Source organism: Heterodontus francisci, chromosome 2, assembly GCF_036365525.1.
Source record: "Heterodontus francisci isolate sHetFra1 chromosome 2, sHetFra1.hap1, whole genome shotgun sequence".
Lineage (NCBI taxonomy): Eukaryota > Metazoa > Chordata > Chondrichthyes > Heterodontiformes > Heterodontidae > Heterodontus > Heterodontus francisci.
In genome coordinates, this window is record NC_090372.1 from 155,844,281 (window position 1) to 155,868,433 (window position 24,153).

Here is a 24,153-nt window from a genome sequence, read left to right on the forward strand (position 1 = left end):
GTCTGAAGAGACCACGTCTGCTGACGAGGTCAAAGGCTTTGGTAAGATCAATGAAAGCAACGTAGAGGGGCATCTGTTGTTCGCGGCATTTCTCCTGTAGCTGGCGAAGGGAGAACAGCATGTCAACGGTGGATCTCTCTTCTCAAAAGCCACACTGTGCCTCAGGGTAGACACGCTCTGCCAGCTTCTGGAGCCTGTTCAAAGCGACTCGAGCGAAGACTTTCCCCACTATGCTGAGCAGGGAGATTCCACGGTAGTTGATTTAGCTTATTTAGCTTACAGGTCCTCAAAGTATGAGTACTAACCCTAGGAAATAGTACCATTGTTATGCATAGGTAAAACTTGGCTAGGTTGACATGTCAGTCTGTGCCTCTGAGAGAATGACCAATACTTTGAGGACACTGAACTGATCTATTTGCAGGAAGATCCTCTGCAGGGAAGTTTGGAAATGTTGGATCCCGATTGAGATGTATACCAAGGTTCTGCTGAACAGCTTTGCCAGCTGCCTCTAGAACAAGCCTGTAACCAGCCACTAATCTAGATGCTGCCCGTCGGTGACATCATCCATAAGCATGGTCAGGTTCCACATGTACACTGACCACTCCCATCTCTACCTCACCACCAACATCCCTTGATCTTTCGCTGTCTGATTTGTCACTTTGTCGTAGAGTTATACTTGCTTCTCTGTCATCTAGTATTGGATGAACAGAAATTTTCTCTGATTAAATACAACCAGGTGAGAAAGGTGTCTAGGGTCCCCTTTCAGCCTTCACCTGGTCTTACTGTAACAGGGTTTAATTTTAAACACACCATGTTTTTGGCTCGCCCTTGGTGAATCCTTGTTCACTGCTTTCCAATTATAAGGCAACAAAACCAGCACAAACAGGCTTTCTTAGGTTTAAAGAAGAAAAGTTGAAATTTATTAAACTTAAACTCTAATTCGGTTGATGCCTGTGGGTACACGATGCACCCACGCTAGTATGCATACGTGATACACCCATGCAATTAGAGACAGAAAAGAGCAGAAGAAATAAAGTAGAAAATGTTTCAGGCAATATCTGAAGAGTTTTTTTAATGGGTCATCGAGCTCACTGTAGAGTCCTTGATTGTAGGTAGATCTTGCTTTTTGTTGGGGCCCAGTATTCTTCTTAAACTTTGTTCACTGTAGGAGACTTTTCTCTCTTGGGGTTCATGTGTCTTCAGTCGATTCAGAAGCTTGTGAGAAAGAGATGGGAGCAAACAGGACAGAGATCTTCTCAGTCCAGGAGCAAACAGACTTTCTGCCCAAACTGTTTGTACAAATTCAAAAAACTCAGGTTGCCCAGCAGGTTACTCATGTGACTAGCTGGTTTGACCATGTCCATTTGTGTATTCGGCCATCTTAGCAGTCAACCTGGAATGTGAACTCCCCTACCTTCAATGTCTGGTGATCAAAAGTCCATTGTGGGTTGAATATATCAGGGAATGGCTGCTTTGTCCTTCCAAACACGGTCTGTTAATATGCAAATTTCTTTTCCAGCCACGGCTGATCTGTTTAACAAGTCCTTTCTTCACTCCAGTAACAGTTTAAAATCAGTGTTCATGACAAAATTAATGTGCCTCATTCTCGGCAGGTGGGGGCTTAGCATGACAGAAGACTGAAGACATTGAGCTCAGTTTCCAACCCCATAATCCTCTCCTCCACCAAAACCACTGCAAATACATGGGAACACCACCACTTGCAAGTTCCCCTCCAAGTCACACACAATCCTGACTTGGAAATATATTGCCGTTCCTTCACTGTCGCTGCATCAAAATCCTGGAACTCCCTTCCTAACAGCACCGTGGGTACACCTATCCCAAATGGACTGCAGCAGTTCAAGAAGGCAGCTCACCACCACCTTCTCAAGGGCAATTAGGGATGGGCAATAAATGCTGGCCTGGCCAGCGACGCCCACATCCTATGAATGAATAAAGAAAACCGACCAAGGCGGGAGTAACGCACTGATAATTCAGTCCCACGACTCCACAGGTCACAGCATATCAAGAAAGTATCCCACCAACTGAAGAACAGCCAAATTAGACACTCTATTTGTCCCCCCAGAATAAAGCACTCCAAACCAGGTTTCTTTAAACAACAACATTTACTTTTTATTAGAAAAGAAATAATGTCTTCAGCAATTATGAGATAAATCTATGTATGAAAAGATTTTTTTTAATAACTCCTTATTTTCCTAGCCCGCATGCACATACATTCAAAAACCGGTTAACCGGGGAAAAGGATTTTTTGATTTACAGCTATTTCTTTGGAATAAAAAGGAAAAAAATAAAACGATTGAGTTTATCGCGTTCTGGTCAGATGTTTTTGGTACGCTGAGGTGCCAATAGTCGGATGCGACTCAAAGTCTCTCTAGGCGAGGTTAATGAACAGTCTGTGATGGGTAGGTGTTCAAGGCAATTGGTCTGCAGCAGGCTTCACATATTTCTTTCAGTAGGGGTGTAGCAACAGGTCTGCTTGAGTTTTAAAGTAGCAGTCTAGCAGTAGAAGCTTTCTTCAGATTTCAGGATCTCCCAAAACACAGGAGGCAATAGGAATCTGCTATTTCTGACATACAGGGGTTTCATCTCTGAAAAGTAGTCTTCCTGTACAGAGAGAAGTAACTTTTTTTCTGGGCCTTTTCTCTCTCTCCAGCCAGGTCACAGCCAGATTTCAAATGCCTGCTCTTTGTCCAGCTCATTGGTTCACAAAAGTCCAAAGTGAAAAAAACCTTCCTGAACATGGTCACGTGTCCAGACACAGTGGGCTGGATTTTACCAGCCCCTTGGCGTTGTAGATCGTGGCAGGGAGGCCTGTCACAACACCGAGAAGGCCCCGCCGGATATTAGCGGCAGCGGTGAGACCTTGGTATGCCCCCCCCCCCTCCCCGCCTTCATTAAAATATTGAAATGAGCTCACTAACATGCAAATGAACTTACCCGTTGCCGGCGGCCGTCCCACGCTGATTTTATGGCTGTTGGCCTCAACTCGCGCACCTTCGGGGGAGATATAAAATTATCAGAGCGAGAGGGGGGTGCAGGAAAAGCAATCCTTATTGGCTGTGGGGATGGTGGGAAGGGGTTTAGGGGCAAAGGGAATAAAGTTTGTGGGGAAAGGTCTTGAGTGAGAACTCACTTTTTTGGGAGGGGATAGGGCATAAAACTATTTATGCATTGGGGGTGGGAGAGGGGATTTGAAGTTTTAATAAAATGTTATTCAGATTGAATCGAAACCGTGTCAGTTTAAAAATGTAAATGTCTCCTGAAGGGCTTCAAGCTCTTTAAAAATGGCGCCGGCGCCTGCGCGGTCGCGCCAGACGCTCTTGCCAGGGACACAGTGGCCACCCCCTCTACATCAGCGGGGGGGGGGGGGGGGGGCTGGGGCCACTGCACCCCCTCCATTTAAATCATGTAATATCACAGGGGCTCTGCAGTGGTGCTTCCAGTCGGAAGGCTGCCGTCTTCACAGTGTGCTGCCGCGGAGCACGGCATGCTGGTAAAATTCAGGCCAGTGTCTCCTCTGTCACGCAAAGAAGGTCAAAACCCCTTGCTATTTCCTTCAAACTGCTTGCTTCTCCTATTCTTGCATACAAAGTCAACATCCAAAAATTCCAGCTATTTGCAGGCATCCAAGTCTACTGAAAATCCTTTTTTCAGTTTTTTAAAACACACAGGAGTCTAAGATTCTAGTACAAAAATTAAACCTTTTGTAACACCACTATCCTCCACCTCTGTAGCATCATTTGTCTTTGTCCCCACCTCAGCTCATCTGCTGCTGAAACCCTCAGCTAAGCTTTTGTTACTTCTGGACTTAACTATTCCAATGCTCTTGTGACTGGCTTCCTACCTTGCACCCTCGTAAACCTGAGCTCATCCAAAACTCTGCTGCCTGTATCTTGTATCTGGGGAGGTGGTGGCATAGTGGTAATATCACTGCACTAGTAATCCAGAGGTCCAGAATAATTCCCTGGGGAAATGGGTTCAAACCCCACCACAGCAGCTGGTGGAATTTAAATTCAATTAATTAATTTTTAAAAAATCAATGAATTAATAGAAGTCTGGAATTGAAAGCTGGTCTCAGTAATGCTGCCATGAAACTATCATCAATTGTGGTAAAAACCCATCTGGTTCACTAACTTCCTATAGGGAAGGATACCTGCTGTTGTTACTTGGTCTGGCCTACTTGTGACTCCAGACCCACAGCAATGTGGTTGACTCTTAACTACCCCCTGAAGTGGCCTAGCAAGCCACTCAGTTACCCTCTCAAGGGCAATTAGGGATAGGCAACAAATGCTGGCCTTCCCAGCGATGCCCGCATCCCATGAAAGATTTAAAAAAAACTTGTACTCAGTCCCGTTCACACATCACTCCTGTACTTATAGCCCTACGTTGGCTCCAATTTTAAAATTCTCATCCTTGTTTTCAAATCCTTTCCTGGCCTCGCCCCCTCCCCATCTTTGTAACTTCCTACAGCCCTCCCCAAGATCTCTGCTTCTTCAATTCTGGCTTTATGTGCATCTCCAGTTTTCTTTGCTCCACTATTGGTGGCTTTGCCTTCAGCTCCCTGGGACCTAAGTCCTGGAATTGCCTCCCTAATCCTCTCTACTTCCTTTAAATTTGCTTGATGATGTTTGAGCTTTCCAATAGGTGTGGGTGACAATTCTGGATGTACCTCAGCCTTTTTGCATCTTTGCTTTTGACTGTGGAGTGTCAGGACTCTTGGCTCCATAGGTTCGTCACAGAGTTACCTCATCCCACCCTTCCACTCTTAACTTTCAAATTATGATGGAACAAAAGATTGCCTTAAATGAAGGCAGCGTGAGAACTTCTGAGACAGAAAACTACTGCTCAGACACCATGTAACATTGGCTTAATGTCTTGTAGACTATAGTGTTGTGCCACAGGATCCAATAGTAAGGGCGGAGATACCAATACAGTCACGGGTAACCAGTACACCTCTTGATACCCGTATGCTGTACTCATCAGAAGCAGGGTTTCACTATCTGGGATTTTAGTGGCCAATAACTATTCTGGCTTATGTATCGGCAGTTCCTTGGATGCTAGTCAGATGTATTTGGGACTGTGGTCGCCGAATAGCGTTGCTGACTCTAAGCTATCTTCTCTAATGCCTAATGCAGTAGGTGATTTTTAGGAGAATGGGCATCGGGTCCTTTAAATGTGTGGCTTCTTGAGTCCTTGCAGAGGATTGCAGCTTCAAAGTGGTTTTTCTCAGTCAGTGGTGCACACGCTTACATCAATGTAGTGATCTGAAAAAACTTTTGGTAGTGCATGACATTCTATGTGACAAAGGTAAACATTCCCTCCTCATGCTTCTCTATTTGTCTGCAGCCTTTGATATGGTTGACCAGACCATCCTCTTCCAATGCCTCTCCACTGTCGTCCAGCTGTGTGGGACTGCTCTCACCTGGTTCTATTATTATCTATCTAATCATAGCCAGAGTATCACTTGCAATTGCATCTCTTCCTGCTCCTGCACCATTAACTCTGGTGTTCCCCAAGGATCTATCCTTGGCCCCCTTATTTCTCATCTATATGCTGCCCCTTGCAGATATCATCCGAAAACACGGCGTTAGTTTTCACGTAAGCTGATGACGCCCAGCTCTAATTCACCACCACCTCTCTCAACTCCTCCACTTTTGCCAAATTATTAGACTGCTTATCCGACATCCAGTACTGGAAGAGCAGAAATTTCCTCCAATTAAATATTGGGAAGATAGAAGTCATTATTTTGGGTTCCCACTCCATACTCGATTACCCACCTGCTGACTCCATCCCTCTCCCTGGCAACTGAGATTAAACCAGTCTGTTTGCAACCTTGGTGTTGCATTTCACCCTAACATGAGCTTCCAACTACATATTTGTGCTATCACTAAGACTGCCTATTTCCACCCTGTAACACTGTCTGACTTTGCCCCGTCTCAGCTCGTCTGCTGAAAGCCTCATTCATGCCTTAGTTACCTCGAGACTTGACTATTCCAACACACTCTTGGCTGGTCTCGCACATTCTACCCTCTGTAAACTTGAGGTCATCCAAAACTATGCTGCTCGTGTCTTAACTTGCACAAAATCCTGTTCACCTATCTGTTCACCACTGTGCTCGCTAATCTACATTGGGGTATCTTGATTTTTTAAATTCTCACACCGGGAGTGCTTGGCCTGATCTTCCCAGTGGCAGTGAGGCTCCATGGCGGCCCTCCTGCTGCTGAGCAACGGGACCCGGATTAACATTTTTTTTTTATTTTAGAGATACAGCACTGAAACAGGCCCTTCAGCCCACCGAGTCTGTGCCGACCATCAACCATCCATTATACTAATCCTCCATTAATCCCATATTCTTACCACATCTCCACCTTCCCTCAATTCCCCTACCACCTACCTATACTAGGGCAATTTATAATGGCCAATTTGGCCAATTTACCTGCAAGTCTTTGGCTGTGGGAGGAAACCGGAGCACCCGGCGGAAACCCACGCAATCACAGGGAGAACTTGCAAACTCCGCACAGGCAGTACCCAGAATTGAACCTGGGTTGCTGGAGCTGTGAGGCTGCAGTGCTAACCACTGCGCCACTGTGCTGCCCACATTTAAATTAATGAAACAAATACATTGAAATAAAATCAACAGCGATTTTATCTTCGGGCTGCGATCTTCCGAGCAGCAGCTGGAACTCATGCACATTCACTTTCTTGTCGAGGGAAAGCAGGGACGCCATGGGGGGAGCTTATGATTTTTAGTGCTGTGACGGTGGTGGGGGGAATGGGCTGTCATGCACATTACTAGTGTAAAGGAGGGTGGGAAGGAGAGACCGCTGCACTTTGGGTGGGGGGGGGGGGGGGTGGTAAAGTCAAATGTTGAAGGCAAGTGTTTTGGGGGGGGGCAAATGTTGAATTTAATTCTTATGGGGGGAGGGGGGCGATAGATTTGTCGGCAGTACATGGGGGGAGGGGTTAGCCCTTTAAAAATTTAAATGACCCGGCAGGGCTGGCTGCTTTTTTTAAATGGCGCCAGCGCCTGCGCACAGGCGGCTGACACTATTTTCAGTGCCGGAGAGCCCACCCCCTCCACATGATTGTGGGGGAGGGGTTTCATTATCCTGAGCTGTTGCGAGGAAGATCGTGGCGGTGTGTGTGGGCTGCTATTTTTTTCACCTGCTGCCACTCTCGGTGGCAGGAGGATAAAATTCAGCTCCCATCTCTAATCTACTCCAGCCCCACAACCTTCTGATATCTGCACTCGTCTAATTCTGGCCTCTTGAGCACCCCTGATTTTAATTGTTAACCATCGGTGGCCGTGCCTTCAGTTGCCTAGGCCCTAAGCTCTAGAATACCCTTCTAGACCTCTCTGCCTCTCCACCTCACTTTCCTCTGTTAAGACACTCCTTAAAACTTACTTCTTTGTCGTCTGCCCTAATATCTTCTTACGTGGCTCGCTGTCATATGTTTTAAAATGATCCTGTGAAGCGCCTTGGGATGTTTTAATACATTAAAGGCACTATATAAATATAAGTTCCTGTCGTGCAATCCAACCATCTTCAGCTGGAGGTGCCAAGTGGATGATCTATAGCAGCCTCCTCCTGAGGTCTCCACCAATGTTCCCTCTAAGTTGAGCAGGTACATGGCCACGCAGCAATAGGTGTTGTTCCACCGAGGGGACTAACAGGTTGTGCACAAACAGCAGTCCCTTTAAAATGAGTGCACTGGTGGTCACATGGCTATCTTAAAGGGAAATGCAGTGCAACAAATGAGCCATGCTCTCTCAGGGAATCAAGTGGTATGGGGAGCGGGCGGGACAGTAGAGTTGAATCCTAAGATCAGCCATGATCATTTAAATGGTGGAGCAGGCTTGCTGGACCATATGATCTATTCCTGCTCCTATTTCTTGTGTTCTTGTATCCCACTGGCCTTCCTATGCCCGATTCATCGTCTTGTAACAGGACTGCACCGACCCCCAAGTCACTAGCATCAATTGCTACCTTGAAGGGCTTAGTGAAATTTCGAGCAGGCAACCCTGGTTCATTGATCAAAATGGCTTTCAACCTTCCAACAGATGCTTGGCAATCTCCTGACCACGCTATCTTGGCTTTCTTTTTTGCAGCAAATCCATCAGTGGAGCAGCTATTGTGCTAACTATGAATGAATAAAAATGAAAAATGCCTCTACGTCCCTTTCCTCAAACTTTGGGAGGGCTTGCACAAACTTAAACAGCTCTCCACAGGGCCCTGGGTTGGAGTCAGATTCTTCCTCCTCAGGACTTTCACTAGAGTCAAGGCCACTCTTTTGTTTTAGTTCCAGCTTTTTTAATTTGAATATCCTTTCTTGCTCCCTTTCTTCATTTTCTCTTTTTCTTTTCTTTCTTTCTGTTGCCTCTCTTCTCTTTCCCTTTGAAATGCTTTTTTCCTTTTCTTCTCTTTGAAGTGCTTCTCTTTCAAGTTCAATTTTCTTCCTTGCCCATTCTCTTTCCTGCTCAAGCTGCTTCTTCTGCAACTGAATTCTAGCTAATTCAACTAAATTATCATCTGGATTGCCTTTTCCGTCTTTCAATTTGAGATGCTGTGCTATTACCTCAATTATGTCTGCTTTCTTAGCTCCTGGTTTTAACTCTAACTCGACTTCTCTGCCAATTCCTTTTAGCCTAGTTCCGAAGAAGGGTCACTGACCCGAAACGTTAACTCTGCTTCTCTTTCCACAGATGCTGCCAGACCTGCTGAGTGAATCCAGCATTTCTTGTTTTTGTTCCTTTTAGCCTAGCGTTGGTTAGGTTTTTCCAATCACACAGCTATAAGTCCTCCCTCTCCAGGAGGGTCATAGCAACTGGCAAAGCCATTCCAGTAGTGTAAACTGTACTATAATGCACAAGAAACCTGGTATTTTCCTTTTGCCCTTTTCAATAATTATTACCCCACTTACAATTGCACATTGTCAGCTTTGGGCAATCCCGCACAGAGGCCCCAATTACATGTTATGACCGAGGCGGGAGAAATGCACTGTCTTTCTTTAGTTCCATGTCTCCACAGGTCACAGCACATATTTAAATGCTTACCCAGTTACCAATACAGCCAATTATATACTCTTTTTTTCGGAATAAAATTCACTGACCAGGTTTCTTTAATAAACAACAAAAATATCAATTTATTATAAAACAAGACATAATCAGTAATGATGCAAAGCATTAGCACACAGATTGAAATATGAAAGTTCCCTTCTAACTTAGCCCAACTCTCTCTCTCTCACACACACCAGTTAAAGAAAAAATAAAGATTTTTCTGCAGAGATCTCTTTACAAAACAAGACAAAAAAAAATACTTTGGCCAAATATTTGTTAATTCTTGAAGGAAAGTAAAAGATATGGAATGATATCAGTTGTCCCTTTATTCTGGCATCCCAAATATGCGTAGACAGCTGTCTGTCACTCGGATCCTTTGGAGCAGTTATCTTCAGGCAGAGTCGAGGATTAATCTGGCAGGCTTTCCAGGAGAAATGCGGCATCGGAGGTTTCAGCTATCACTCTGGATTCTCAGGGTGTCTCAGAGAGGTGCAGAAAGAATGAGCTGGGCGCTTCTCTCTTGGCAGGCTTACCCCCAACTGACTCAAAAGAATCCAAAACGAAACCAACTCTTGACCACCATAAATCTTGGCATATCACTTCTCCGTAAACAACTCCCTCTAGTCACCAAGGCTCCTGTTGTTTATTTAGCTTAAGGCGTGTGACATCCAGTAAGAATTGTTTTTAAACAGAAAGCTCAAGTCCTTCCAGTGACCTTTAAAAAAAATTCCAGCATCTCTCTAATCTCTTCAGTCCTCCAAAGGAATCCATTTCCACAATTTCAAAACACTAGTCCTCAAAAAATATTTTAAAAATGGAGGCACTTTCATAACACAATGATGAAGGAATGGCAATATATTTCCAAATCAGGATGATGTGTGACTCGGAGGGGAACTTGCAGCTGGTTATGTTCCCATGCGTCTGCTACTCTTGTTCTTCTATGTGTTAGAGGTTGTGGGTTTAGAAGGTACTGGTGAAGAAGCCTTGATGAGTTGCTGCAGTGCATCTTGTAGATGGTACACATTACCATCAGCAGACCGTGGCTGCAGAGAGCGAATGGTTAAGGTGGTGAATGGGGAGTCAATCAAGTGGGCTTCGTTAACCTGGATGCTGTCAAGTTTCAAGTGATGCTGGAGCTGTTCTCATCCTTCAGTGTTGCTGCGTCAAAAACCTGGAACTCCCCTCCTAACAGCACTGTAGGTATACCTACACCACATGGATTGCAGTAGTTCAAGAAGGCAGTTCACCACCACTTTCTGAAGGAAAATGGGATAGCAATAAATACTGGCCTTGCCTGCAATGCTCAGATCCCATAAACAAATAAAACAAAATAGGTGCATCTATCTTTAAGTCATTGCACATGTTGGACGTTTGCAGGGCCTGTGGAAGAACATATAAATAACATGAGGCATCACTGTTCCTTCATCATTGCCGGGTCAAAATCTCTGAACTCCCTACCTAACAGCACTGTGGGTGTAGCAGGTCAAGAAGGAACTTGAGGTGGTGGCATTCCCATGCGTCTGCTGCCCTTGTTCTTCCAGGTGGTAGAGGTCACAGGTTTGGAAGGTGCTATCGAAGAAGCCTTGGCAAATTGCTGGTAGTGCAACGGTGGTGGAGGGAGCGAAGGTTTAAGGTGGTGGAAGGGGTGCCAATAAAGCAGGCTGCTTTGTCCTGGATGCTGTTAAGCTTTTTCGGTGTTTTTGGAGCTGCACTCACCGAGGCGAATGGGGAATAATCCATCACCCTCCTGACTTATGCATTTTTGGTATCCATCTTACCCTGTAGCTGAAAATTGGTGACATCATCCCCTTCCCTCAACTCCTGCCATGTTCCCTGGCTCCCTGCACAAGACAGACAATATGAAAACGTTTGGAAATTGCCTTTAGGTTTCTTGCTGTGTTTTTGGCCTGAACCCCAGCGATGTTGTCATTTTCTCCTCGGGAAATCTTGCGGTGTGCCTTTAAGGCTGTAAAAGATCAGTACTTCGTTAAGGCAGCAAGCTGCAGAGACTGTCAGCCAAAGTGCATTCTGGTTGCCTGGCAACAACCATACAGAGAAGGAGAACAGGACTTCAAATGTATCCATTTTGACTTTGAAACTGGCTGGCAAAGACAGACAGTTAACAGACTGTTCTGGCACATGAAGGAAATAGGAGAGATCTCTGTCAGTCTGTTTAAACCCTATTTATTATACTCCCTCAAAATTCTAAAGAAGCTTTAAGCCAGATTAATTTCTTAAAGAAATAACAAATTATTGATCTACTGTGTTCATCGCTGGAAAAAAAGAAGAGTTTAATACTGCAACTGCTGGACTGTTGAACTCCTATCTCTGACAGGTTTCTTTTCTCATCGGACCTTGGAAGACTGCAAGTGAACTTTGACTGTGTTGAATTAGAAGACCTTTGGAAGCGTAATCTGCAAACATTTTATTTTTTTTCTGTTTTTTTGGTCAGCTAATTAAAAACCAAACTACTGTTAGTTTGAGTATATGTATGCAAATGCGGGAGATAGTTTTTTAAAAAAAGTTATAAGGTCTTTAGATATTGGTTTATTTTAGTAGTGTTTAAGATTTTAGTTTTTTTAATAAACAGTTAATTTTATGATATCTAAAGATACCTGGTTTGGTTCGCCTCATTCAGGGTTACTAGATTGATTCAATTCGGCTGCTGCTTTCTTCGATTTGGAAAGCTTAAAGATATATAATGCGACCTGTGGAGTGACGGGACTGAATTGACAGTGCGTTGCTCCCACTGCAATCAGAATCATATATTTTGATTGGGGGCTTTGTCCTGAGCGGTATTAACAATGTCCACCCAGTTAGAGGCTGGACTTCTCCCCTCATTGGGAATACCATCCACCACCGATACACTGGAGCCCAAATGCATCAATGGAGCAGGAAAAATAGTCCCTGTCGCCTTGGCATCATTTATCTTGGAAGGGGAAGTGCAGGGGGTTCTACCCTTTAGATGGTAAATCAGAACTTTCTGGAAACATTGGAGAGCTGGTGCAACTGGATCTCCATTTTCCAGGGGTTCCCCAGTCTTCAACTATGGTTAGGACAGGAGACTGGTGGAACCAACACCATATCACCTTGAGGACTTTCACTTCCCTTGGTATAATTGAGTGATTGAAGACCCCTCCTGTAATATGATCTAAAGTTATACTTTGAAAATTAATAGCTCTAGACTGCAATTCCTCCAAATTTACTATGATGCCTCTTTCTCGCTATGCCTTCCCTGCCACCTCTCCCACACTACCCTCCCACCCCCCATGGAACAACCACTAAAGCTAGAGTCCTAGGAAGGATCTCAAATTGATCAGACATCCAGTTAGTGTTGAATCTTGAGGAACACTATCACCACTGGATGGATTTGGTACATATGCTAGGAGTGAATAGGAGGCCACATGGGAGTACCTTATATAGCTGTCATATATATATCTTTCATGTTGAATGTCATATTTTCCATGACATTCCCTAATTTCAAAGTGAATACGAGCAACCATTCCCCTACATGGACAACTTCAATGGGGGTTCATGAAAGCGTTAATATTTTGCCTTCTTGCTTAAAATAAACTTGGATACAATTTGGGCCAGTATCTTCCTCTACATTTTATGATTGCAAAGCAATCAGAACAACCACCTGAGTTTTCCTAGTTTTTATTTATTAGGAAATTACACCGCTTTTTCTCTGTAGACAAAAAGAAACAAACAGAAAAATAGCTTTTTCTGGTGTGTTTAGATACATCACAATTTCTGCCCATAGGAGGCGGAAAATACCTAACAGTGCAATGCAGAATTAGACTTTCTGTATAGCAGAATAGGGAAGATCAGCGAATGGAAATGGCAGCACTATAGCGTAATTTATTTCGAGACAGTTATCCCTAGGTGATTTCAGCTCCACCGCCTTGATCCTACGTGGGATGACAAGAATTCCTACTTGTCTGTAGAGGTTGAATAATTGAGGAAAAGTCTTTTTTAGAACAAATACCTGATCTGAACACAAGCCTAGATTTTTTTTGATCAGTGTTACTTTAACGCTGATGGCAATCCAGTTAAAATACCATCCATTGGTCAATCCAAGCTCTAATATACTGGGTCATAAACTAGCCTGTTTTATGCATCAGTCAATTCCATTTAAAACGTTGCTACACTACTGATTGGTTTGCATTGTATAAACTGATTTGTAATCAATTCCAAGACTGACTTACAGGTAAATCTTTGACATAATTTTCTCACATCAGAGGAAACCTACTGCTTGGCAATTTAACTAAATTTATTTAATTGGCAGTGAGATGGTGCTCTAGCAGGTTCTACAGTCCATAAAATAGCATCTTAGTAATCAGTGAAATTCTTTTGCTCCTGATTTTAAATGCGTTAATATGACAGTATGGAGATTAAACACAATGATACAGAATGGGTTTTGAGATTGTAAACTACTTCATGTGATGTTGATATTTGCAGTGGTGAAATACTGCATAATAGCTCTCTAAACAAGAAACAACAGACACATAAGGGCTGGATTTTAAAGCCTCTCTGCCGCCAGGAAGTGTGACGGGGAGGCAATGAAGATTGCAATGGAGGAGGCCTGCCACCGACCCTGGTGGCGGCAGGCCCCGTACCAATCTTGTATGTTAAAATATATAAATGCCTACTTACCATGCAGGCCGCAGCGATTCTGCCATCAGGTTTCAATCTTTATTCCGACGGCCTTCAATGCTACGCCGTCAAATCCTGGTTCAGGGAAATGAGGCGCGACACCTGTGGGGAGAGGGGAGGAGGTGAGTTTCTCTGTGCGGGAGAGGGGTGGCGGGGTTACAATGCTGCCGATTGGTTGGGAGGGGGGTGGTGATGGGAAGGGGTAAAGGACAAAGGTGGAAGGTCAAATTGTCAAGGTAGGTAGTCTAGGTGGGGGGGGCGGAGAAAGGGTAAGAATGTTGTGATATGCCATTGTGGGGGGGGAGGGGTGGTGGTGTGAGGGTGCATGGAAAGGTTATTTTATTCATTTTTACAAAACATTACAGTAACTGGCCCATTAAATATCAAACGCTCATTGGGGGATTTAAGCCCTTTAAAAATGGCGCCGAACACCATTGCTGACAACGACTCACCCGCCTCCTCCATGTAATCAGTGGGGGCAGCCGTCCCAGACATGGTAATGAGCTGCCATGTTTGGTCCTCGTGCATGTGGGCCGTATTCTATTTACGCACGCTGCCTATTTCGGCGGCAGAGTTTTAAAATGCAGCCCATAGAAATCAAATGTGTTATCTGAGTTAAAATATGTTTAATATCTCCTAATTTCTCTATTACCTGGCATGGACTCGATGGGCCGAATGACCTCCTTCTGTGCCGTACATGACTCTGTCTCCTGTAGTAACTACCATTCCCTGGTCAACAGGGTAAGCAAGTGACTTGGATTCAAAATTCTACTAGTCCCACATTCTAACAGGCCACAGGAAGATACATTAGAATAGTGGGGAGAAATAGCATTCTGGTTTTGCCTAACTGTCAGGAAGTGTCAGTGTGTTTCTTAGTACCTCTATATGGCAGCTTGGCCAACATCAGAATTTTCTGTGTAGAGAATAATACAACCAGCACAATGGACTGGTACACACCACTCCACTCTGAAACACTACAAATATAACTACATATTAGGAACTAAACTTTAAAACATCAAAAAAGTGGCGATTTTGTAAATTAGAACAAATTAATTCTGTAAGGGTGTTTAGAAAACTCACAAACTCTTTTATGCATCGTTTATTGTTACTTATTTGTTCTTTAATATGCTTCTCCTGGGCATTGTTTTGCATAAAAATATTCTTCCCATCCCCATTTTCTAGACATGACAAATTCAATACAGATGATTTTCTAGACTTGTACAGTGCATTGAAATGTCAGTAATGCTTAAGTTAGTTTTTATATCCTTGGAGGCCTGTTGAACAGTACATCAAGTACCATACACACTTTCATGGCAATGCCACGTATCTTAACAACAGACACCTTGCATATTGCCAGAACATAGTAAACATCCAAATTTATGATCTAACCTCCTGGGCGTAGTAGGTTTGTGAGTGCAAGTGCCGGGAGTGCTAAGGGATTACAGGTGGGTTCTCCGATGTGTTTTTCTTTGTTCTGGATAATTGAAACCATATTGCTAACAACGTACAAATCTTTTAAGACAGACATGACAAATATAGGGTAAGCAAAAATCTGACTTGGACACCAGTTGCTGATGAGAACAAATCTATTTTGAATGTCAGCCTTAATTACACAGCTGATCTATGAAAGCTAGCAGTGTTAGCTGTTTTCCACAGATTCAGAATCAAACAAAAACCTAGGCCAAGAATGTTGCATATCCATCATAGAACTGATGTAAATCTGAGTGGCTGGGAATATTCTTATGTAAAATCATCAATCCAAGTATATCTCTGAATTGAAACTCTCCAAGAATGGAAGAAGCTGTGGAATGACAAAGATTTGTTTCGCATATTAAGGCCATTCTATTCTTTTGGCACTCGTGTATGAAGATGGTGGGCTGAATTTTACTAGCCATTCGACATCAGGGGTCATGGCAGGGGGCCTGGAAAATTTTTGCGGGAGAGGACTGTCTCGACCCCCAACGCTGAGAAGGCTTCACCGCATTTTAACGGCAGCGACAAGGCCTCAGTGCGGCCTGAGCAGTGGAACCTTCATTTTAATATTAAAATTAATTCAAATGCATGTCAATGAATTTACCTGGACCACGCCGATATTCCAGCCAATGGTCAGAGGCCCCGCGCCTTCGTTTGGGGAACCGAGACGAGACACTGGTGGGGAGGTGGGGGAGGAATGTAAATTTTCAGGTCGGGGTTTTATTTATTGTTTGATGATTGGAGGGGTGGAAGAGAGTCTTTGATGTGAACTTTACTGTTTTTATTTAAATTAAAGGTGACGTTCCCTTTAAACATTCAAATGATCTGTCAGTGTTTGAAGCCCTTTAAAAATGGCGCCGGACACCATTGCCGGGGACGGAACAGCCACTCCCTTTATGTCATCGGGGATGGCTGCTCTGCCCCCTCCATTTAAATGAGTCCCTGTGCAAAATATTGCAGGGGTTCAGTGGCACACAAGTCGCGCATGCGTCACACCTTCTTTCAAGTTCACTGGCGAAAACGGCGGCGAGCTTATAAAATTCAGCTCGGTTAGTAACTATTATTCACTGTATTTAACTTTTTTATTTCACAATCACCTAATTCTCAAGCATGGCCCTCCCATCTCACCTTCAGTTTTGTTTTTCTCTTCCTGTAGAGAAATACTGGCATTTGATTCCATGGGTACCTCATGCAACTCATGTGTGACTGATACAAGCAATTTCTCCCCTTAGACAAAAGGCCAATTATAAGTGACCGTGGTGAGATCAGCTGAGTAAACATTCTAAGGGTTGTCCTGGTCTGAGTTGTTCGTCCTGCACTTGGCAGTGTGTTTACACAATGAGCTAGCAATTCAGTAGAATTCCATGTTTTATACCATCAGAATTGCATTAAATTCCTCCTTGGGGGAAAAAACCTTAGTGCATCATTTTCTTAAAGTATTTTGCTCATTTAATTTTACTTGGTCATGCTGAAATGAAAGGAAAATGTGAGACAGCAATTATTGCACGTAGTTATTATTAAACATTACCACTTTTAATTTGGTGCAGGTTCTACCTATTGGGGTGTCAAAAATATTAGTATATTTTTAATGATACTGTCTCAAAATAAGTAGGTCGTAATTAATTCTCACTCATTTAAAATACAGATGTATTATATTTTATTTATTTTCATGTAACAAGAAACCAACAGTTACAGAAGGACATACCATTAATACATCTGCAATAGTACATTACATATAATGCAACATTTACACTATGTTACTACATTCTAGGTTTTTTAAAGTTGGTCATTTGTTTGTATTTCATGTATGTTTTTGTTTCTGTACCAAACTACAGCATGTCAAGGAGATGGATTTGAAGAGCTGCATCGTACAAAAAAAAGCAATATAATTCAAGCATACATGTGCAGTTTCTTTGAACAACACATCATAGATGCGTATTTGGGATACTTGCCTTTACCTCAGTGCTCAAGGAATTTACAACGCAGTACAGCATAAATATACAAAGATCTTCATGTAAATGTCTGTGGGGAGACATTCAAAACCCAGTATGCAAAGTATCTCGGTAACCTCAATCACTGAACTACCATTTGTTTTAAGAGAAGAACAGCTTTTTTTTTAAACTCTTCTTTTGTAGAGAATTGGCAGGGAACATACATTATATATTTCCTTAGAAAAGTTACAAAAAATAAATATTCACAGGACATTTTAGAAGGATAATCTATCTGACTGCACATTCCATGATGTGAACACGAGGTGAACAGAAAAATTCTACTGATAATCGGATAAGCTGCACAGTGATTGCTTATGTATTTCTGCATTCTTATTATGTACCAATGTTTAGTCAACCAAGAATTATTTATCTGTTTAAACAATATTCAAATAAAGGTCATTAACATCTGCTGATATGTCACACAAAAATTCAGGAAAATAAAATATTGTATGCCCAAAATAGTACCACCGTGTAAGCACATAAAAGATGAATATTTACAAAGAAAAATAATGTGTATTCACTTCATAGTATGTTTCCAAAGTTTCTAACTCCTAGAGTTTGCTTTCTTAAGCAAGTACTGAAATAACTGAAGTACTCAGTGCACTATTAAATTCCTTTAAAATTCTAAATTGTACATTTCAGTGATTGTAAAGTCAGCATAACACAGTGCAACCTATTTTAAAGAAAAATCAGATTGATAAATAAAAAGAGCACATTATAATCAAATATTACAACCATACTCATCAAGTAACTAGTCTATAGTACAGGTCAATTTGCATTTTTTCAGTTGGCTTTAATACTTTTAATAGCAAATTAAGCCATGTAGTTAACATGATATAATCTCATATACATTGTATAGGGGTCATATTTTGCACAAGTAAATGGGCACTTCCCACTGCTAATGACCTTGAAGAAACATATCCATATTAACAGGCTTGATAAAAAATTAAAACTCCAAAGGGTATTTTTCTTAAACTGTCCTCCGTAATTTGCTTTTTAACATTTATTTTAAAAGCATTTGTGCACTAATTTTTTAAGACCGTCAGATGTGACTGCATGGGTAAAATGGTTGCATGGGTAAAAATGTGCTTTTGAGATCTGTTTATTCAAATAACTGTTTTAACAATTGATACAATCAAAATAAAGTTGGAATCAAAGGGACAGTCAGAGTGAAATGTTATACAAATGAAAGCTTCTGAAGTCGAGTAACATTTGGGAGGTGAAGCACAATCATACAAATTGTCATCATGATCTTACACAAAGTAAAAATTGCAATACACATTTTTATTTTTTTTAACTCCCATGATAATTTTGTCCCAATAATCAGACAGGCTTTAATAGTCTAAATTTTTCTGATTTCTTACATATTTATGAGAAATTAAAGATAAAATAATTTGCACTAAAAGTTGTTCTTTATTAATTTAAATAACAGTCCTCAATGACATTTACAATTTTGAAAGTTATCAATAATAATATTGAACGTAAACATATATTCCATTTATGTTTTGGGAGTATCTGAAAACCAAGGACAGTACTGGTTAGAGGGTCAGTGAATATAATGCTGCACAGATCATGGAAGGAAGGAAGATCTGATTGGATTATAAAGGAATTAGAAACTATAATTAAGACTCCTTTGGTGTGGAACTGGACATTAGTTGGTAAAACGGGAATGTTCTACAATATTTTTTGTTTAATTTTAATGAGAAATGAGAATGTTGTCTCTTTATTCTCAAACTTTAACTACTGTCCCATTTACTACCACACTCTTTCTGGATGAAATGATCTAAAGCATTTTTAGTGGAATAATTTAAAATAGTTCACAAACCATCTGTATTTCCCCCCCTCCCCCCCCCCCTTCCTTCTTATAAGCATTGAATATAGGTGTATCTTCAATGCACAATCTATATTATGCTTATACTACATGCTTCCATTTTGTTGTTGCAATGTACCTCAGTGAGTCTTCAGAATATCAGGGTTTGTTCCTTTTGAGATAATGGAAAAATAGGATTTTGCCAGAGAAGAAATGATTTATAGAAAATTAAAATGTAGCTAATATTATGTTGCAAAGGTAAATGTATTTAAACTTAACTACTGAATATAGTCCCACAAATCATTTGAGAGAAAATATGATTTTATACATAGGAAGTAGTAACGAAGAGTCAATGAATGAAAGAAGAAAAGTTGTTTACACAAGTAGGGAGAGGCAAGAAACATTGTGAACAAAGAATACAAATAAAGACAGCACTAAAAACACATTTAATACAAGATTGCTGACTATAACTGAAAACAACTTGTTATAGGTGAAGATATCGAGTGATACCGATAGTCAAATCATAGGTGCACGTGCAAAGAACATGTTTACAATTTCACTATAAACAAACAGAAGGGGGCAGAAATTTCGCTGCAGCATTTAGTTTGGGGCAAAACCAAGCACAAAGTTATATTTTTACACAGTTGTCTTTATATTAGAATTAGGTCAGTGGTCTTGCTAGAACTGGACAAAATGGATGGTCTGAGGTCACAAGGTTAAAAGGACCACAACAGTATTTGAAGAATCCTATGGCTCCTGCTCAGTACAGTGTTGCAACCCCATAGGTTTTAACTCTACTATTTGAATGTTGTCTCTCCATTACAAAGTCTTTAGCAAGAACAGACTTGCACAAATAATGCTTTTCCAGGGTCTTAACTGAAAGAATTGGCCATAAATCTAACCCCAGAGATTCCATTATATACATGTTTTTTGTATTCTTCCAAAAAGCTAAGCAGGCGATCCTCATGATAGTACAAGCCATTTTAAATACTGCAGCTCACCCCATTAGCTGTGGTTTTATCTATGTTCCTTGCAAGATCCCAGCTGGAGCACTGTCAGAAATGTTCACAGTGGTTCACTAGCTATTTCATTTCAATTGTATACAAAGGTATGCTGATTTTTGTAAAACATATGCAATGTCTTTCATGCAACTGTTGATTGCTTTGTAATCCTGGCATCAGAGGATTTCCTGGCATGCCCATGATAGTTTCAAAACAAATCTTCAGAATTTCAATGTTGCCAGTGAAATCTGAATAAGCTTTACAAAAATGCTACCCTACCACAGAAAATCAAAAGACTGACAAACAAGAGCCTGTAAAGCAGCACAGATCATTTATCAGCAAAGTGGATCTCTAAACAAACTATTAAAAAAAACAAGGTGGTTCTTGCATGCCATGGTTTAGCATTCAAGATGTCAAATTCAGAGCACAAGCACAAATAAACCCACACAATGCTAATGGTAAGAATTGTATTAAAGACAGCAGCCATTCACTAACATGACTGTAACAAGAAGAGAATAGGTTCTTGAATTCCTTTTCTTTTCTGCTTTTTTAGCTGTTCTTTGGAAGTGTCGATGGAGTTAACCTTCAATAAAAAGAAGAAACAATCATATCATTGTTGTCATTAGAGTGAACCTTACAGTTTTGCTTTTACCACCTTCAAGTCAATACGGTATTGGGGATCTCGATGTTCTCTGACATGTAGGAAATACAGAGGACTGACCAACACTACTATCCCAAAACAATATGTTTATACCTTGGAGCCACAAATTTACAATCATTCACGATGGACACAAGGCTGAAAGTGAAATTAATTGTTTGCTATTTAATTATCTTTTTTAAAACAGGGAGCAATTAAACAGATTCCCCACCCCTCCTAAAATGTTGACCTCGTCCAACTCAGTAAAGAACTGCTGCAGAACTCAGGCAATTATGACGGAAGTTGGAAAGATATTTTTACCCATGTATCTGTAGGATCATTTGAGTAGAATGTTTTTATAAAACTTTCCTACTCAAAAGTCAAATGATGACCAACATACTGCTTGAAAGGAATGTGCTTTTACAATACATCTTACATGGAAATCTGTCTGCATTTGAAGAAACCTTTTGATTTTTATCAGCTGTGTTGATTTCCTTGCAGATTCAGTTCAAAACATTTCTAGACAAACGTTTTAGACGGAATCTTCTTCAACAATATGCAACAATCATTGAAAATATAACAGTCACAGCACTTTAGTACATTCAATATAGCTGATATAAACAGATGTTAATATTTGGAGGCTATACTAATAGCACCAATTAATACTGAATACTATTCCTTGGCTAATCTATACTTTTCAATTAACTATCATTTACGAAATGCCCCTCTGGATTTTCCTCTTTCAGTCTTTCCATTTGATTCCAGGAGTATTTGCAATTATAGAATTTGACAATGCAGCCATGTAGTAAACTAATATTTGCTAAACTTAATCAATTGTTTTCCACAAACAAACAATCAAAAGAAACGTACAAATTACTGATTATTTCAGTTATTCATGTGATTCTTAATGAGAACTATTAGTAGCTGTAAATCCACTCAAATTGAGGTTAAATTACACAGATCACAAAACCATTCAGCCTCTAACTAATCACAAAAGCAGCCTCAAACTACAGTTCACTGGCCACACATTCATTCAGCCTGAAATTACAGTCTACTAATCACAAATCTATTCTGTCTGAAACTGCTGCTGCTGTTACCTATACTTTATAACATTTGTATTCAACTGTTATCCGATTGCAACTCGACAAGCGCCAAGTGCTGAATAATTAATTGGCCCATCAGTACCCATAATGCATTCCCATCCTGGCCTACATGCACTTTGAACTAAATATTTTTTGTCTCCTTTTTTCTTAGAACCAGCTGACAGCACCACATGATGGAAAAGATGAAAAATTAAAACGAGCGCTCCTGTAGGGTAGGTGAGTGACCTGTGGGAGAAAACCCAGCCGGAGAAGATTTTCGCACCTAGCATCAGACAGCTACAAATTGATTAGTTAGTCTGAGGAACTGCCACCAACCAGGCTCGAGAGACTAATTAAAGAGAGTACTGCCTGCACAGGCACCCCATTGACACTTAAATTTGCTCAGCTGGGGCCATAAGGGAGCCTGCATTATCTCCACAGCTGCGGTTTCTCTTGTCTGACTAACATTATAGATAGGAGATGAGCGCTGCTCTCTTCCTTCCCTCTAAAAAAATGATTGAATTATAAATAGCCTCGTCAGTGCTTTTATACGAGTGATCCAGGTTAGCTAAATATGTAAAAAGTTAATCAACTGACAGGTGTCATAAAGTCAAACTCTATGAGTCACATAGTCATACAGGACAGATTATGATATTGAACAAAAGCGTATGGTTCACATTTTAAATTCAATTTTAAGGCGAGATGCCTAACAGTGGACAAAATAAGTAGCTTTTGCAAATACTATTGAAGAATAAACAGTTACAAATAAACAATGAAACTACAATTACAAAGTGTTCCCTACAGTTAATCACATTGGGCCACATTTTCCTTTTCTCTCAGAATATAGGCTCAATGGCTTTTTTCATTATTTTTAAATTGCCACCAAAATGGCAGGAATGCAGTTTTGAAATTATAATTTCCTTGAATGCAGTTTTGTTAGAGAAAATTAAAAACAACCGAGCACAATGTAGCTGCAATAATAAACACTCCTGAGCAGCTCTCAAGTCACCTAACCTGCATGAATTTTGTAAAATTCAGTTCTACTGCAATGGAATGCAGAATATTTTTGCAAAATGGATGAGCATGAAGTTTGAAAAGGACATTCTTTCCCCTTTCAACAGTATTATGGAGAAATGTCAGGATTTTTTTTGTGGTGGTGGGGGAGGGGGGGGGAGAGGGGGCGGGCGGTGTGGGGAGGTGCGGGGTGGGGAAAGCACAACATGCTAAAGAGTGAACAAGTGTGATAATATGTCAGAGAGAACGTGAACTCCATGTCCAGTAATGCAATGTCCTGGGTGGAGTTCCAAAAGGCATTCAGTGATTTAAAAATAAATGGATAAAATTAAGACAAAAATATTGTTGTAAAGGACTATGTAGCACATGACATATACGATGAATTGTTGTTAAACTGTTAAATATATGCAAAAACACTCGACTCACAGAAAGAAATCTTTACAGAGATGTAGCATGTAATGTGGTAGAAATAAAATAGGAGGGTTATACATGATGGCAACAAGAAAATGCTTCAGAAATTAATTTCCACCAGTCAAAATCACCCACTTTCAATTTTCATTGCCGTTATGCTTTAGATCAAATCCCACACATAACTACAGTGCACAATTTGTAGAGCATACCAGCATAGGCCTCTCTGAATATGATTAGAGATTATGGAGGGAGACTCTGGGAACACTTAGGATTACAGATGTAGTAGAGTTGAACAGACAAACTGGCATGTATAAGTCAACTGGCATATACCATATTAATAAACTCTTCGAATATTTGTGGAACATTTGACAACATGTTTGACACATTATTTATTTATTTAGAGATACAGCACTGAAACAGGCCCTTCGGCCCACCGAGTCTGTGTCAAACATCAACCACCCATTTATACTAATCCTACATTAATCCCATATTCCTACCCCATCCCCACCTTCCCTCAATTCCCCTACCACCTACCTATTCTAGGGGCAATTTATAATGGCCAATTTACCTATCAACCTGCAAGTCTTTGGCTGTGGGAGGAAACCGGAGCACCCGGCGAAAACCCACGCAGTCACAGGGAGAACTTGCAAACTCCGCACAGACAGTACTCAGAATTGAACCCGGGTCCCTGGAGCTGTGAGGCTGCGGTGCTAACCACTGCATACTATGCACATTATTGTGCATAGTACCTTTAATGATATTAGTGGAATAAAATATAGGTGTGTGTTTATGGCCCATAGCTTCCAGAGGAAATCTCTAAATACATATTTTTAATGCTCATCTGCTCCCCTTCTAGAGAAGAGGAAACTCAATGATCTACAAGGTGTACAGAAAAAGAATACAAATAGCATGACACCAACCATCACCACTGACACGTGAATCGGACATCCTCACAGCTGCACACGTTTTGGAAGATTTTGGTGAGGCTGAGGAGGAAGGTGA

The 24,153-nt window shown here is 41.2% G+C and overlaps 1 protein-coding gene and 1 long non-coding RNA gene across 8 annotated transcripts in view; one reads left to right on the top strand and one right to left on the bottom strand.

The window, feature by feature from the left end:
• Positions 1-24,153, top strand: part of LOC137347738 (uncharacterized) — a 47,489-nt gene that overhangs the window by 9,597 nt on the left and 13,739 nt on the right. Inside the window, exons 2-3 of the long non-coding RNA XR_010969012.1 lie at positions 21,899-21,963; positions 24,008-24,149. This is a non-coding gene — a long non-coding RNA (uncharacterized lncRNA). The remainder of the gene's footprint in view (positions 1-21,898; positions 21,964-24,007; positions 24,150-24,153) is intronic.
• The window catches only part of cdk14 (cyclin dependent kinase 14), a 779,114-nt gene continuing 771,799 nt past the window's right edge, over positions 16,839-24,153 (bottom strand). For all 7 annotated transcript variants that reach the window (XR_010969007.1, XM_068012619.1, XM_068012572.1 and 4 more), the window contains one exon: positions 16,839-20,590. The gene's annotated coding sequence lies outside the window, so the exon portion shown is untranslated. The remainder of the gene's footprint in view (positions 20,591-24,153) is intronic.